Consider the following 19,204-nt stretch of genomic DNA (forward strand, 5'->3'; position numbering starts at 1 on the left):
TTTGTCAGTCCAAATATACACAATTTTCAATATACACTTGATACCTTAACTTAAAAAAAAGTGATTCATTTGAAAGGGTTTTTATTTCTGAATTAATATGCAATAATTGGGTGAATATCAAATTTCAATTTGACCGAACACTATGATTAAACTTTTAGGACTTTGAGGGGTCAAGAAATAAAAGAAGATGTTATATGAAAAATAGTTTATTGTCATATTTAACAGATGTTGTAGCATAATGATTATTTAACCATATTAAAAAGCAGTAATGGTAAACTGATTGATGAAAAACTATTTATGAGGACAAAGAATCTGCTGTTACTTTCTTAATAACTCCCATAATCTCTAAGAAAACCTGGTCGAAAATTCTGATTTTAAAAATCCTTCTGGCACGCATATAATAAATTTTAATATAAAGGAATTAAAACTGTTATACTCAAAACTATTAAAATTTGCTTCAATTCCTCAATATTTTGAGGCTTTTCCGGCAATTCATAATTTTCTCTCACTCTTAAATATTGAAAATAGTCAATTCAAATTCTTAATAAATTATTAATTGACCTTAATTCAAACGGGAGGAAAAATAGGGAAGATTTTGAAGGGAAAAATTTTTCCATTTACATCTTTTTGTCTAGAAAATTAAGAATTTTACTTCTTTCTGTTGCAAACGGACTCGCAAGTCACTTAAAGGAAATTGTTTGAGTGATACTTTAAATATTCAAGCCTTCATGATTCAAATAAAGCAATTTTTAGATTACTAAATTTTATTTTTATAATGAAAGACTAACCTTGTAGACTAACCGTAACTAATAAATAGAATAGCTTGAGTATTTTGAAAAATTGCCAATTCATACGATTATGCCAAATTTATCCAAACTAATTTTATCTATTATCAATTCATTTATAATTGGAGACTTACTTCAAAGCTCTAAACATTTTTAGACAAATTAAAGCGAAAAAGAAACATTTTTTTGACTTTGTTTTTGCTTTTTTCTTATTCTCGTTTTCTCTTTATTAACTTATGCTATTAATTTAAAGCATTCGCCGCTCCAGTCCTTCTTTAACTTTTTAAACATAAATTTTTCGCATGACAGGACTTCGAAAAGTAACAAAAACATACAAAATGAATAACAGAAAAAAAGCTCATAAATTAAAAATAAAACCAACTTACTGAAAGAAATGGGCGTAGTTTTCAAAACATTCGCGTATGTTAATAAATTTATGCACATACATAATATGTACGTGTGCGTATGTTTCTTTTATACATGTACGAATATATTGTATAAAAAAACTCAATTATACGCAGTATGTATCTGTAACTTTAATTCTTTATGACTAGGTTAAAGTTGACTGTATTTCGTTAATATATCTGCATTTATGTATGTATGTAAATATAAATGTTTGTACCTAATATGCTATGTGGTAAAACTTCGTTTTTTTGTTTTATTTTTTTGCATTTTTTGCCTATAAAAAAATTTATGGAACACAAAAATAGTTTTATTTCGATTGAAAATTATGCAAACTGAATTTTTAATTTGCAAGTTTGTATATAAATATTTAATGTAGACAAGTATGTATGCATGCATGTGTTTATGTAGTCATTAAATGTATATTTTATTAAAAGAATATGAAATATACGAAAGTTTAAGGGGCGTATTTAACCAACAAAAACAATTTTTTTTAAACTCACGAGTATAACAAAATCACAGAAATTATTTGGCAATATTTGCAATTACAAACAGAATTTTCTAATTATTTGGACATTATTCCTTTTAGCATAGTATCTACATCTCTAATGAATCTCCATCTTCAATGAATCTGCATCTGCAATGAATCCGAAAGTTATGTATTTTTCCCGTTCGGTAGAATAAAACCTTTTAACAATTGAAAAATGGTGGCGATTTTTAAATTGAATGATCAAAAAATTGCACTCCTTATTCAAAGATGAAAAACTTTAAAGTTACTTAAGAAAACTTACACCCTTCAATATAGCAACACATTTTAATAGACAAATTATTTCTCTAAAACTAAAAATTTTTTTAGTATCATACCCTCCCCATTCCTATTTACTGTCGCTAAAGAATTAAAAGTTGCCGAGTTGACTTTAAAATTTTTAAAATGTCAATTTTTGGCAAACTTATTTTAACAAAACCGAAAATTTAATAAAATTTGGTTAATGAAACGGTAATTGAAAATTTGCAGTCTAATTGAAGTTTTATTACAAACTATTTTAAAATATTTTTAAATTCCTCCTAAAAGTATGCAATTTTATATAATGAAAAAATTATGGAATTTGCAAATCCAAGTACTTTTCAATTTAATCGAGAACAACACTAGATGTTTGTATCCCTTGAAAAGTTTTAATTCTTAAAAAACTAGAAATTTTTTCATTTCGTTACTATTAGAATAAAATATTTTACTAAATACTCGTAATTTAACAATTTTCAAAAGTTTTGACGCTGGCTCAATTAACGATTAGTCATTCGTTTTTTCTATTTCCATACCCATGAACAAAATTATCATAAAAATTGAGAAGCGTCTATATTACCAAGTTATTTGCAATTCTAAAAATTTTTTAAGATCTCTTTCAGCGTTTTGTTCAGAAGTACAACCCTGATTTGTTAACGCAACCAATACCAATGCAAATCTCTTGATTGCGATGATTTATCATTTTAGCTAATTATTTTTCTTTCCACTCCAACTTCTGCATATTTTTTTTCTCTATCTATACACAGCATATTTGTCTCTCCCTTATTCATTTCCTTTTACAAATTATAAATTATGCTGTTTTATTTACTTGATTTTTAGATCCTTTTTATTACTAACGTTTTTTGTTTTTTCCTTTAGTTTTATTTTTATTCGCGGTTTTTTTTTCTCTTATTGTTTTTATTTCTATTTTGTATATTTTATTTTTCACATATTTATCAAACTTTAATTTGTGTGGTTGGAAAATTTATGATGTCTATACATAAATGAATGTGTTTGGATAAATACGAGTATATTTTTGAGCTCAGAATGTTATGATTCTAGGCCACATAATGTTGACTGATAAAAACATATAAAACAATACTAATACACACACATACTGAATATGCTTTATATTAGCATGTAGTATGTGCAGTATGGAAAGAGACTGAAGGAAGGTGTAGTAATTGCAAATATTGCAATTACTAATTAAATATTATGTTGATGTGATGAAAACTCGTTAATGAGAATCCTACAAATTCGAGAAGAATTTTGGATCAAATATGAAAATTTCATACTTAATAGTGCTAAAATTAATTAACGGGAAGGGAATGGAAAAATTAATAAATTTTGCGTGTACATAAAACAGCAATATTTGAAATTACAAAAACAAAGTGAGAAAAAATAACGGAAAAAATTTGAATGATAATTGCACGTATGTTACAAACTCATAAGTTAGTCAATTAACTTAATTGAGATTTATATAGGTCAAAATTAAATAATTTTCATGCTTTTTACTTATTATTCAAAATCTTCAAAGGAAAATAAGACAATAATTATTAACTACTAAAAGAATATACAACAAAGTTATGTAGCATAATTAACGCTAGACTGACTAGCAAATGTGCATTCTTAGTCAAAACGCAAATAAATTGCGATTTTAAGGCTTTTCAAGATTATAAAACGCTAACAAATGAATTCTATTATTTCTTCATATTGACTTATTCAGCAAATTATCTGTGATAAATTCAGTTAGTCAGTTAATCTTGAAACCATTGCATCATACCATACCTCCGTATTTGTTTTCTCTCTTCTTGTTATTGCAGTCTAAAACATACCGGACTATTATATTATCTGAACCAGTTGGTATATTGCAATCTTTAAGTAAAAGAAAAATTATGTTTATTACGCATACTAATTTTAAATTATTCAGAGATGATTTGAAACATTTGAAATATATTGAGTTCCATTACTCCTAAGAATCAGTATATTCAATTTCATATCTAACACGTTATTGATTGTTACTCAAGCTACAAAGAAATGTAACGCAAACTTGAAAATTAACAGTTTCAAACAAACCTTATTCGTTCAATCAATATCTACTGCAAGTCGTAAATAGTCACAGATGCCAAAACTGTAAGACTAAAGAAAATCTTCGTTTAATTAAATTTCAAATTAATTTTAAATCGTTCTCAATACTTACAAAACTTCACCTATATAAACTTTTGAATAAAATAAATTCAAAACATATTTTTAGGCGAATTTATTAAGACATGTAAAATAATTTGATATTAAACTACCGTCAATTTAAAACTTTTTCTATCAATCAATAACTAAAAATTACTTTTTAAACTTTTACGGCAAAAAATTTTCGCGAAAGTAATTTTTTATTTTCAATCTTCCACATTTTTTTCTTTTTTACTTGCATCTACTCAAGAGTTCTCAAATCAATTTTTATCTGGAAATTTTTTTTAAAGGAAAAGAAGAAGAAAAGTTTTTTTCTAGAGGCAATAAACTTTTACCTTTCAAATTTTAAAACGATGTAAAAAGAAAAACGCCACCGACAAAAATGTAAAACTTTTTTGATATTAGCAAAGTTTCGAGTTTAATTTCATATTATACGTTTACACATAGAAGCTTTGACACCTGTTCAATAAATTTACATAAAGTATTATTATAAATGCCTATAAGAAATTTTCTATTCTTTGTGTCACAAAATGACGACAAAAAAATATTGTTTTTTTTTTGTAATCTCAGAAAATCGATTAGAATTTCTTGAATTTTTGATGAAGTTTAATTTAATTTGGTATATTAGGAAACTTCAAAACTGTTGTGTTTTTTAAAACAATGGTACAGAGATTTTCAATGAGTTGAAATTTAAAAAAAAATATGAGCATACAGAGTGGTCTGGAACTGGTATTAAAGTTCTCGTGGATTGATACCGTTAATTGCTTTATTAAAAAAAAGTTGTGAATAAAACAACACATCGTTTTACCATCAACCGCTTCAAAACTGTTATCTCATCAAAACCACTTTTAAAACATTTTTTTCCTTAAAATACTCCAAGGAATCAATCCCCCGAAACCACAACATGAAATAATTCCATTCTGAGCATTCCCAAAAACACTCCAGAAACTGGAGAGAATTTGCAAAAATTCCTAAATATACATAGAAGGAAAACCGTATTCTTTCAAAATTCTTTTCCAAATTACAAATTGGTGTAGCACCGGGCCAATACAGCTTCATCGAATTCATAATTAATTTAATTATTCAATGTCTCATTCTAAATTGTTTTTATTTACTTTTTAAAATGATCAGGATTTGCATTTGTACTAGCAATATATGAATAAAGTAGAATACACTGATATTGTGAATAATTTTTAAACTTGGAAGACGAAAAATACATAGCCAGAAAGTAATCTCAGAAGTAAAAATATTTTAAAACAGAAAATGTTTATCTATATACAGGAGGATTCTGAAAGGTATAGAACAACATATTCCATTGGTTAGAGAATTAAAAATCGATAAAACTTTTTTTCCGAACTGGGTGCCAAATCTCAAAGGTTTCCGACTTTTAGGGATTTTAACGAATTTTCACGAAATTTTTACTCATCCAAGTTTTTTTGATTATAACTTCCGTTCTGAAAAAGATGGGGACTTCAAACAAAGAGTTTCTGAAAGACCTGTTAAAGTGCTTAAAATAAACATGCTGTTTGGTTTCCGTGTTTAACTGTACCTTTGGAATACGAAGCATTCGAACTTTAGGGAAAATCAAATTTTTCCCTTGTTTTATTTTTTCAGGTTTTTCTAACTGTGATAAATTTCATATAATAAATATGATTTTGAAATCTTGAATTTCTTATGGTACAGAAGATATAGCACAACAATATTTTTATGTCAAGATTTTGAAGGCTCTATTTTTCACTTTTTTAATTTTTATTGATTTTAACCGTTGTAACTATCAACTATCATTAATTTTTGATGACAAAAGTCACTCGAAAAATAGTTGACATTGTTAAGAACCACTATTTTGATAAAAAATCAGAATTTTAGTGTTTTATTGAAATGTAATAAGTAATAACAAAATTTAAACGAAATTTTGTAAAAGCTTTTAATTTGAAAAACAAAAATTGATTTTAAAAAATTTGAAATTTTTGAAAAGAACAACAAGAATTTTCATTTTGGAAGACAAAAAAAAAAATCTAGTAATCAAAAAATTTTTTTTCGAAACTTTTCTTGGTAAAGAAATTGATAATTTTTTAATTTTTGCCAATTTTTGTAAGAAATGGTACCTATATGGTTTGGAATTTTTATATGCATTTTCTTCAGATTGGATGCAATTTAAAAATATGAAAAAAATATTTTCGGAATCTAGACACCATTTGGCATCTGAAGTTATTAAAATTATCCAGGTGGAGTGAATTTTTAAAGACATGCAATACAAAATTTGACATTTATTCTAATAGAAATTTTTTTTCAATAGGAAAATTTAATTTTTTTACTCAAAATGGAGTTTGTATAAAATTATGAAGTTAATAAATAATTAATAAATAATTTAATGGGATTAAAAAACGTTAAACATATTTCTACAAAAACTAAAATTGGTATGCGGTTGATGCAACTAAATAGGCGTTCCAATAAAGCAATTAATTTAAAATATGCGAAAGAAGATTTGAAAGAAGAAAACTATAAACTTTTTCCGAATTAGTTGAACTTCAAAAGAGAAGTTGGTGTTTGTTTTGAGATTATTGTAAATTTTTTGGATAAGGAATTCATATTTTTCCAAATTTTTTGATAAAGGAATATTAAATTGAATTTGATTTTAATTTTATTAACATCTGGTTTTATTTTAATTGAATTCGTTGCTCACAATATTTGTAGTTTTTGCACTATATCTTCTGTAACATAAAAATTTTTTTAATGTTAAAGGACTTACATTAAAATTTAAGCAGCTGGGAAAAATTCTATAAAAAAAATAACATTTAAGAAGCTGGGAAAAATTCTATGAAAAACAGTCCGGATTAAATATTTTACCCGTTTTCGATCCTCTTACGAATGGTATATGTTGTTGTATATCTTCCAGAATCACCAAGGTTTTGCGGAACACTCTTTAAAAATATGCTAATAATACACTATGCTTGACTTTAATATGTGTTTGAATTTATATGCAACTTTTCATCATCATTCTAATCGCCTTATAATCATTATTGGCTTGCAAATCACTCTGCAAAAATTATTTTGAAATATGAGATTTCAATCAACAAAAACAAAAGAAAATTTACTTCTTATTGATGAACTTTTTGATGATGTTGTGCATTTTTCGAGCAATGATTAAAGCATACAAGTATTTAATGTCGAAATGAGAAAATCTATTTGAAGTGGAAGTGATTTATTACTTTGAAAAAGCAAAAAAAGAAAACAAAAGCATAATTTTGAAAATTTTGAGATTTGATTCGTGAAAAAAAAATTCAATGTATCAGATTAAAAATTTTGTGAAAGAAAATCCATATTGCAGTTTTGTGTTGAACAAACTAAAAATAAAAAAACTAATTTAGTTTAAAAAAGTTCTCAAATTTTAATGGCGTTGCAAAATTAATTAAGCAATGTATAAACGTGAACTGTTTTGTACTGGTACTAAGCATATTATTTTCGCATATAAATAATTGGCGATTTATTTGAATTGAACATGTAAATATTCTTAAAACTTTACAAATACTAATATTAAAGTTTTTAATAACTTAATTTGCAAGAGATTTCCCAAATTACTCAGCAAGAAATTTTACCCGAAAACAACATGACAACACAAAATTGAAAGTAAGTCGAGCCTCTAATTAGCAAATTATGGATCATAGACAAATATTATTGAAGTTCACAATTTTCATTCAATTTAAAAATCAAACGCTTAAGAACTATAATTCCAGTGTAAGGACTATGATTGAATGCAACACAACAATATTAAGTCTCATATATCAACTTCTAAAATCTTTAGATATAATATTGCAATGGAAAAATTTTTCCATCATTCTTTCTTCTTGTATCGTTTTCAGTATCAAAATTTTTATTTGTTTATAAATTTAATTAGAATCATAGAATTAAACACTGTATTTGAATTAGATTGTAATGTACAATCCGTATATTGTACTAAAAATTCATACTGTATATGAATGTAACTGTTCGATCAGCGTATGTTTAAAATTTTTTATCTAGTGATTTACATTACATTGTAAATGCGTTAAAGCATTACAAAACTGCATATCTTAAGATAATGGAGAAAAATTACTATTGCTTGCTGATAACACACCAAACAATTGAAAAAAGCAGCTTTTTTTCTGTCAAATTTTTAAAATATTATGAGAAAAAACTAAGAAAATGACATTCTATGTGTACTAAACCCTGTGGGTGTAATCGAAAAGACAATGCTGCGATTATTTTGCAGAATGTAGCTGAACATTACAGCAGAATATTTTAGTTGCAATGTTCAGCTATACAAAAACAATGACATTTTTATTTTTTCCAGTTGAAATTTCTAATGTTGTAATTCACCACAAAATTAAATGCGACACGTTATCTTTCACAGGAAATATTTTCCATTTTTAGTTTCAATTTCTAATTAATTTTAATCAATGTTTCTTGAGCTAATCTCACCATTTGGAATAATTCATTTATCAAACACAGAACAAGGCGATGATAAGGATTTCATCAATATTGCGTTCATATTTTATTGATATTCCTTTGTTTAATTAAAATTATTCAACCGTCATCATATTCTTAAGGGAAAACTTTTTGTACACGGATTTGTTTTTGTAGCTTTATAAATCATAATTCAAAGATTAGAAAAAAAAAAAAAAAATACCAAAACACTAAATGCCCAAGAGTAAAAATGCACAGTTTATTAGCATCTTTTTTTTTTGCAATGCAAACAGGCAACACGACAGAAAACGTAAAAAAAAAGAAAAAAAACCGTACATTGCACATATTTTTGTCACGGTCTTCTAATATTTAAGGATATAGACTAGAAAAAACAAATAAATTATTTTGCTTCTCAGTTTTTTCTCCAATAATTTTATACGTATACATAGAAATGTGTGTTTTTAAACGTACAGCATCCGAAATGACTCATGATAGAAAATGCAATGAAACGTTATGATAATGAGTGCACTATTGGAGAAATTATTATTGCTGAAAATATAAAAATTTGTAAGAAATTTTTGTCGTGCTTCTGTCGTAGTTTTTAAACTGCTGTTACCACTAATCCTACTGATATTGTATTGCTGTTTTGTTTTTGTACTTGTAATTTTTTATTTTAATTCCTACAAGAATACACAAATATAAAAGAAAGGTATAGTTATTTTCTTTTTTCTTTTATGATGTTAAAAGGACGACTAATTCAATACAAACACACTACTGAATTTACTACAATTTACTTAGATTAACAAAGGTAAACTTAGGCTAAATATATCCGCAGCAAAGCTATGTACATATGGTCACAACTTTAACTAGCTCAACAAAATTTTTAAACTGATGATCTTTGAATTAGATCTTAGATTTTGGACGAATTTGTTTCTCATGCAACAAAGTGCTGACATAAATTGTTTACAATTTATTTTTATAGCAAATAACAAATTAATCACGACTAAAGAATACTAAAATAGCATTTTTATGGAAAACCAAGTTCGTAGAACCCATACAGATACCCCAGAGTTTAAAGAATTTTTTGCCAGAGTGGAAACAAATTTCCTTGTTTTGGTCTTAAATTAGAGTCAATACACTATCGATTCATGTATCGATTTTATTTATGAAGAATGAAAGCAATGATGAAAAACGAAAACTATCCTAGAGGAATTAAATTAAAAATCACATCGTTTATTTCTGGAATATATTTTACGTGATAAACATTTAAGAGGTCAATGTTCATACACACATCCTATACATATCTACTGTATGAATGGGTATAGATTAGAGAAAATATTTATTTTGCAAAAGGTAATAGGGATGAAAAGAGTGGAAAAAAGAGGCTGGCTTGGCTGGCTTTCTTTTTTTCTACTTTTATTTTGTTTTCTAGTTTTTGCTTTCTTTGCTTGGAAAGATAGACTACATAGTTGGAACTACTAAATTTTTTGCTACTATTTTCCTCGTAAATTTTCTTTAAAAAAAAAAACCATTTGTAACTCTAGTTCTGCTTTGCAATATTTTTTTAAGAGTTTTAGTTCTCGAGTTTTCATTATTGTTGCTTATTTTGATTTATTCTTTGTTGATTTAATGTCAAAGGGCAAATTGAAAATTTTGTTTTTCATTTAACAATATTTTGTTGTTTTAAAGAAAAAAAAAGTTATGGTAACTCGTTACTTTGCAATTCAAAAATTTTATTCAGCCGTGGCTTTTTGAACCTTGATTATTATTCGGGTTTGAATGTAAAATACATTTTGGATTTTATTAACTTTTATGTTCATTACTTTATCATTGATCCAATTTAATTTAATTTTTATGTAAATTAATAAGATGACAATTGAGATTATATGAGCTTCCATGTACTAAGAACATGTAATTTTCAATTTCATTTATAGTATACAAGTTTTAAATGATTTAGTCTATTAGATTAAATTAAGAAAATTAATTGGGTTTTCATTTCCTAACCAATGTGTTAAAGTTTTGTTTTTTTGTGGAAAACCGTCATTTTATACCAAAATATATGTATATAGTACACGTACGCACTACGTACTATACATTACCAAGTTAATATTTTTTTTGGTTAATTTTAATTCCAAAAAAAAATTTTCTAAAAGCTCCCGAAATAATTGAATGAAGACTCATACAGGATGCAGATATATAAATAAGAAAATTGTTAAGTAATATGAGATTTCATTCTACAATGCTCTAATGATTCGCAAAATAAATGAACACATTTATGTATGCACTTATTTAAACTCATAAAATGAATGTTAGCATATATTTGATAGTCTACAAGGAGTAGTAAAAGAAAGGAAATTGTTTTACAATTAATTTTCTAAAATATTTCTTTGAAGTTTTAGAAAATTATCTAAAACTTTTAGCTTTTTGGTCAGTGTAAAACTGACCAATAAAAATGAAATTTTTTCATCTTTTTAGATCAAGACCACTAAATAGTTTGGTACCCAATTTTTAAACCACTACAATTACAATGTATGTAAATAAAATTCTCATAGTACAATTTTTTTTTTTAAACCTACATTATAGAACCACAAAAAAAACTTATTATTCAATTCACAATTACATGAAAATAGTTAATAATAACATCAATATTCAGTAATAATAAGTAAATAATAATAATTTTGTGGTGAAAATGTTTATAAGACGCCATTTTGATCGCCATTTATGATAATAGGGGATCAAAAGTTTTTATTTCTTTGTTTGTTGACTTTTTTAAATGCGACAAGCGACAATAATGTTTCACAATAAACTAGTGCCGCTTTATTTTATTTAAATGCAATTCAATCGAATTAAACTCAATTTACTTACCTCTCCCTTCACTCCCCCTTACATAAAAACCGCCTTTGTTATTATTTATTATTATTTTGTTTTCATAATTTTCTATTCCCTTTTCCGTATAATTTTATTACCATTACGCATTTTATTTTTTAATATTTTCTTATTATTATTCAAATTATATCATTTATTTTGTATATGGAATTGTACTGGGTCGATACTTCACTTGTATTCAGAAAATTTTAGTTTATAAATATGTAGTTAGAAAAAAAATTTTAATCAATATTCAAAGTTGTCAAATTATTGACAATTATTTGATTTTTTTGTTGTTAACTTTAATTTATTGTTTTTATTCTTTTTTTGGTTTTTATCTAATTTTAATTTTTTTTTCTATTTTGTTTATAAATGTGAATTTGTTTGATTTTTTCAGATTTATTTACCTGTGCACATATCAATAATATTTTGAAAAGAAAAGGGAAAAAACGCAATAATAACAAAAACAAGAGAAACAAAAAAATCATTTATGTAGTTTATTTTTGTCATTTAAAAGTGGAAAGAACCGCACGTACTGCGAAAAATAAAAGCGACACTAATTTGGAACCGCATAATTAGGCATTCAAGGTAAAAAAATTAATTTTTGACTATTTTTATTTTTCATTCTTGCTGTTTTTTATTTTTGTTGTCATAATTTCAATATTTTTCTTCTATTATTCTTGTTAACAATAATTGGGATTTTTTAAAACTGTTAAAGCTCACACATATTCACATGTACATATGTATGTATTATTTGTGTATATAATGCCAATCAATTTTTTACAAGTTGTTCCGTTTAAGGTAAACATTGATTAATATTAATAAAAACACAAATACCGAATATATTAAAGGACATTTTCTACGAAAATCAGCCAAATCACAAAATTATACCTTTCGCAAATTTGTTTGGATTTTGATAAACATTCCTACTTATGTTAAATTTTTAATGGCTAACGTACAAAATCTATAAAAGTCATAAATTTTAAGTTTTACATTTCCAATCAGAACTGCACCTTTTTGTTTGATTGACATGACGTATTCGATGGATTAGCTGCACTCTTTTGAGGACAAATGTTCCATTTTATTACCGAGTCCCTTAGACCTTATCCGCTCATTATCAAGCTTTGATTACATGGGTCCCATCTCTAGAGGATTCTCTAGAGGATTCTCTATATGTTCGCGATATCAATGTTCGATATCTTTTATTCGGAACTGAATTTATCAAAAAATTTCGATTTCACACAATCTGCTTTATTTTTTATCAATCTATTGACAAAAATATCATTGAAGTGGTATTAAAATTACTTTCTATGTCATAAAAATATGTCATTTTTCAAAAAAGTAATTGAACCGGTTTGATGTCGAGTTGAAAAATGTGAGAGTAAATAAGAGTATAACGTATATGTAACAGACTGTCTAACTTAATCAGTTTTTTATCCAATCTGTTCTATCCATAACTCATTGGTTTCAAATAGACAATATTCCTTTTGTCATAATTAAATTACTTATGTTTTACAAAATTCACTCAAATTGGACACTTTGTATACCAACATAATGTTTATGCCCATTTTTGTTTTGGGTCTCAACTTAATTTTATTACATGTTTTTTTTTTCTTTGTCATGAAAATTATTTTTTGTGTTTTTTATCGTATTGATTAGAAAAGGGTTGGGCTGAATGTCTTCTTATTTTTATTAATAAATATACACTTTCATTTCGTTAATCAATTTGTTAAAAAATTAACTACAACAAAAGGTAACCAACTTTAATTTTTACTGATTGTTAATGATGAGAAAATTTTACTTGTGTCATATTAAAATAGAAAAGATTTTAATTTTTACATTAATGTAACATTTAAATTTTCTGAAAAAAAAATGGGATAGCTATAATGAGGGTTTGACTTATTAGAAATGTTTCAAAACTTTTCGGTATTTTATTTAATAAAAAAATCTTGTATTCATAGTTTAATTTAAATCAGAAATACAAAAAAACACCATGTTTTTATGACTTTATTAAATGATGTATTGTTTTCTTTGAAATAAAAACCAAAATAACCCAACCAAAAAACCAAATAAATAAAAATTTTTATTATTTCTAAGGATTTTTTGAAATTTTTTATTAAATTGTGTGAGCTTGATTTGTGCTTAGTAACTCAATAATTGAATTTGGTTTATATGAGAATTTGTATTAGATAACTAGGATAGTCCTAATGACTCGTACATCTAATTCAATTCTAGTTCTAATTAAAAACGAGATACAGCTTGAAAAACGATCTTAATTGCAATTTGTTACATGTACGCAGAAATTCACTATTTCACATACTGAAATATCTTCATTTTTTTACAAATAGGTAGACTTGGATTCATAAAATTTTAAACAGAACTACGGAACTAATGTTAGAAATATAAGGAGCATAACTCCAAACCACTGTAGGGTTTCAAAATTCTATTTGTCTTAGCTTCCAAAATTATTTTCCAACTTTATCAATGAAAAATGTTTATCTAAATTTAATAACATTGTAAAATTATCACAGCATCAAAAAACCCGTTCCTTATATCAATTTTAATGATGAAATTTTAGTTATGATTTTTCCCTTTTTAAAACTGTCGCATTTTTTTTTAATAAAATCAAAAAATACACTAAAAAGCCCCAATAAATTTTGTATTATCTCAAATGAACTACTTAAACTCTCTTATCAAGCGTATCAAAAATAACCTTTAAATTCACACTATTGACTAAAATATAAAAAAAAAATATTTCTTTTTTTCTTGACATTTTTCAATAGATGGCCTCTAAAATGATTAACAAAACCTAAAGATTTTTTTTATAAAAAGAAAACAGAAGAAAAATCTAAAAACTAAAGGGAAATGTACAAAAATAAAAGAAACTTTTAAGAAATTTCTGATTCTGACCTGTTCCAATTATAAAAATAATTTCAATAACATGATTTCGTTATTTATTTTTTTAGAAACAATTTCAAAATAAATTTTACATTTTTTTTTTCTAAAATTATCTCTAAATAGTGACATTATCACCCATTACTATATTATTTATAATTAACACTTTTATATTTTAAAATTTATTTGTTAGCATTTAAAATATAAAGATGTGTTCTAAGGTCAAAATAAATTACAACATCTATTTATAATTATAGTGGTTTCCATATGTATGTTTATGTATATTTGTGTGCATTAACAATATGATTATAAATAGCTTGTCGCGTAATTTAATGCTTTATCATAATTAAAAAGTAATAAATTAACGCTTCTATATCATTCTCTCTTACATTATTGCGCTTTAGAAAAATTAAACAAAGTTCAAAGTAAAAGGACGCAACGTAACATTGAAAAGAAATATTAGACAGAAAAAGAATAAAATATTAGAGTGCGTAAATGATAACAATCGGCACTTGAAGAAGAGCCCGAAAAGAATGATTCTAGAGATAGATACGTAGCGTAGTATAAAAAAAAATAATTATCAACTAATAGTGAAGTGGAAAATAGTTAATAAAATAATTTTTATTTCTCTTTAACTCTTTTCTCTTTTTATTTACTCTTTCAAATTTTTTAATAACTGGCTTTCTACCGGTTATTATGAAAACTTAAAATTTGAGACAGTATTATCTCAAATGTCTGTGGCGTGGCGTTTAATTCGTTATTCAATTGACTTCCGTCTAAACTTGTTCATTTTGTCTTCATAGTACGAGAACAAAAATATTAAAATTCCCATTATACCCGTGCGAACGTATGTATTGAGCTAAGCTCATCAAGTTTTTACCAACGATTTACAATAGTAAATGCCAAAACCTGATTTAAAATTGACGCGACCGAGACAGTGATTTTGGTTGTTGTCCTACAATTTTAAAAGTTATTTGGCTATATCTCAGAAATTATTGAAATTAAAATAACATATAGAGATTTCGCATATTTTTTGTTTTCCTGTCAGCTGCCATACAAACTTCAATAATTGTTTGGTCATATCTTAGAAACTATTGAAATCACAGTACTGAAATTTGCCATAAATAATTATATTCATACAGTAACTATATATTTCTGTGTGAACTTATGTCTGAAGAGTTTTATAAATTCGCCACTTAAAAAATTTGCCAATTAAAATTATAGCATGCCGCATGGTCAGCTATAGCATTTGTGTTCGCTCATGTTCGTTCGTACAAGCTCATACTGGTATCACACAGTTGACATGATGAACTCTATTTTTTCTCGTTTTCTCTTTCAAATTTGTCAGTTGTTTTCAACATTTTACTCTCCTCTACTTTCATCACATAAGAGTATTTTTCTTATTTATTTTAAGGGCACATATATATTTACGAATAAATTGCTTTCAAACTTATTGTAAAACTAAAATATATTATGTATATGTGTATGTTCTTACAATTTTATTATTCGTTCAACAAATTGTTATTACCACATGTACTCTACTAAACCACTACACCATTCCACCATATACCTTCAAAATATAATACTCATAAATCTATTCCTTAATAGCCCATAAATTTGAATTTAAAGTAATAAAGCTTAAGTACAAAACCACTGTTAAACTCCATTAATATTATTATTACACACTTTCACGCTCATATACATATAACTATATAAAATTAAAAAGAAACAGAAAAAAAAATCCTTTCCTTTCACAATTGCTTGCATATACAAAAAAAAAATTATATAGAAAAAGGGTTTTTCATAAGATGTGAAAAACAAAAGAACGAAAATAAATACAATAAAAAAAATGAAAGTTAAAATAAGATAAGAAGCCTCCAGGCAATACTGACACTTTGTTTTTTTTTATTTATTTCTTCTTTTATTTTTAAAGGATAATTCTCATTATTATCCTGACATTATTGTTGTTTATATCGTTAAAAATTTTCTATTCACTTGTTTTTCTTTTATTTTGTACATTTTATTTTTGCCTGCTTTATTAATAATTATACATAAATACACAAACATAGTTCCTATCTATATATACATATGTAGATGGTGTCGCTCTCTATATAAAGTGAATTAGAAAATTGTGGAAAAAATTAAAAACATAAACTTTTTATATTACGGAAACATTTCGCCTTTAACAACACTTCGTATACACAAAGCCTGTACAAAAACAAAACCACCACCCATATTGCTATATTTAAAGGACAATTGGTTCAATATTACTGTGTGTACGACAATCCAACTTTGCTTACATTTCGACTCTTCTATATTTTCACTATATTATTATTTTATTCAAATACGACGAAAAAATAGAAAGCGTGTTTAAGTATATAAACAAAGGTTATTTACAAACGTAATAACAAAAATGAAAAGGAGAGAAAAAAAACTCAAAAACTTTTTTGTTTAATTTCAATTTCATAAACAGCATGCTATTTTGTAAACTGTGTCACAATTTAACAAACTGCCTATAATATAGTTTACGCCAATTATGTAAATGTGTTTGTAGTTTCGTTTCTATGTGCGTATGTACGTAGCAGGAGAAAATATATACTCATATACCGCCTAATTAAAATCAGAACCAATTTAAATGGTAATCTCATTAAGATTATGGGCTCTTCTTCGTAAAAAGCTTATGCAAATAAATTATAAGAAAAGCCGGGCAGCAACACAAAACAAAATCAAAATAGAATGAAAACATAAAAATTGAAAGGATAACGGAAAAAATATACAACTACAGTATATAAAATAAATCAGTTACTCTCAAAAATCTAATAAAATTTTATTTTATTAGATTTTATTAGACTGGAATAGATCCGCAAAACTTCTAAACTTTAGGCTCACATTTGACAATCTTACCGAGCAAAATAAAAACAGATATCAAAAAATTCCTGTAAAATCTAACAGGAATTTTCTGTAAAATCTAAAAGGAAATCTGTAAAATTCCTGTAAATCTGTACAGTGGTCTTTTACGTGGTGAGTAATTTTTAAAATTATGTTTAAAGAGATCAGTGTTTCTTTACTACTTAACTATGATCCGCGTAATTTTAGAAAATTTTTATTTCTAATATAAATGGAAACTGGCTGCCGGAATATTTTTAATAATTTCAAAATTTTTCAAATTGATTTTAATTTTCTCAAAATAGTTTGAGAATCTTTGATTCAGCCAGATTGAAATTGAATGAATTTTTATAAATGAAAGGAATGAACTTTTAGGGATAAAGGAACTAACATTAATTGTTCATGTTATTGTTCTGTGACTCTTTATATACAGTCAAGCGTGTATTAACCAAGTTTATTTAGTTAAATATATTTCTATATGAAATGTTGGTCGTAATTCAAGAATTTAAATTAAAAAAATTTATTCAAAAAACTTCGAAAGGATAACAAGGATAATAAGTAATTTTATTAGTTAAAGTAAAATTTGGCTTTTCTATACCAATTTAACAGTTTATTTAAAATAAGTTATAAAAATTTAGAAAATATTCGTACTTTGGTAATGATGGATAAGTCAAGTTAACACATTTGACGTTTCCAAAAAAATATCTTAACCTTTGTTATTTATAAAACAAATAGCGTTAGATGAGGAATGACGATGGATCTACTTTCGTATATTTATCTTAACTTTAGTATTATCCAAATAAAATCAGATCAAAAGAAAAGATTTGAAGTCTCATATGTTACACTCAATTTAAGTTGTTAAAAATTTTGTGAAGAACCGATAAATTATTTACGCTATTCCTAATTTTGTAACGTGACAAAATAATAAGGATATTTTTCAGATTTTACCCTATTCACTTTATTATTTACCATAAACATTTTAAAATTTAGAAAAAACATCAACTTAAAGTGGAAATAAAAATTTTAAATGATTGTCTCTCTTCACGCTCTTTTTCGTCAAAATAACTTTGATCATTTTATTATTGATAACATTTGGAACTATGTTAAAACTTTATTTAGGTCATGGAATTACGATAAAAATTTCTTTAAAAATAACGCACGTACATAATTTGATTGCAATCTCTGATTTGCTACTCGATTCTTTATAGTAGCTTTCCCATGAATAAACTATTTTTACACGTTCCTTTGACTGTAATCACACAATCTTTACCTTACTTTACACAGTCTAAATTAAATAAGAATTATATCTAAATTTATATATGTATACAAATATTTTTATAAGTGTAAAATATTCTTGGATTCTTTTCTCAATGCTTTTCATTTCCAAAACTAAGAAACTTTAATTTTTATCACCTTCATTACTTTTAAGTCACAGAAACTACTTAACTGCAATTATGTATGTGCAAATTTAATTTCAAATTAAATTTTTTTTCCTTGAAAAACTGAACCAAGCAGCAAAAAAAACCAACAGAAAAATATTTTAAAATCACTTTGAAAAAATTTTTTAAAGTCACGAATAAAAATGGCAGCACGTAACAAAAACTGTAATCAATTCAGCCATTTTAAAGATTTTTTATTTGGGATTTTGATTTTATGTTGTTTTTCTTGGTCATTCAATATGCCGTCCACCCGTCCAATTGAATTCTAATCAATTTTCAATATTTTAAGGTTACTTTAGTGATATGGCAAAAAAAACGTTTTCCCTTCTTTTTCCTCTTCTACCTTTTTTTTTTCATTTTTTTTTTTTGTTTTCATTTGTATCCTATTCAACCTTCATCAATGTCTGTTTCAATAGAAAAATAATCGCTTTATTCTATTGTGCACAATCATATAGTAAATTTCCACTTCCTTTCTCTTTTACCACCAAATCCAAAACTATACATACAAACACACATTGCATATC

At 25.6% G+C, this 19,204-nt stretch overlaps 1 protein-coding gene across 1 annotated transcript in view; it reads left to right on the plus strand.

Annotated features, from left to right (window-relative positions):
* Positions 1 to 19,204, plus strand: part of LOC129605860 (frizzled-2-like) — a 201,435-nt gene that overhangs the window by 75,088 nt on the left and 107,143 nt on the right. Inside the window, exon 2 of the mRNA XM_055515847.1 lies at positions 11,858 to 12,048. The gene's annotated coding sequence lies outside the window, so the exon portion shown is untranslated. The remainder of the gene's footprint in view (positions 1 to 11,857; positions 12,049 to 19,204) is intronic.

The sequence above is a fragment of the Condylostylus longicornis genome, unplaced genomic scaffold, assembly GCF_029603195.1.
Source record: "Condylostylus longicornis isolate FDR11 unplaced genomic scaffold, ASM2960319v2 ptg000016l, whole genome shotgun sequence".
Taxonomy (NCBI): domain Eukaryota; kingdom Metazoa; phylum Arthropoda; class Insecta; order Diptera; family Dolichopodidae; genus Condylostylus; species Condylostylus longicornis.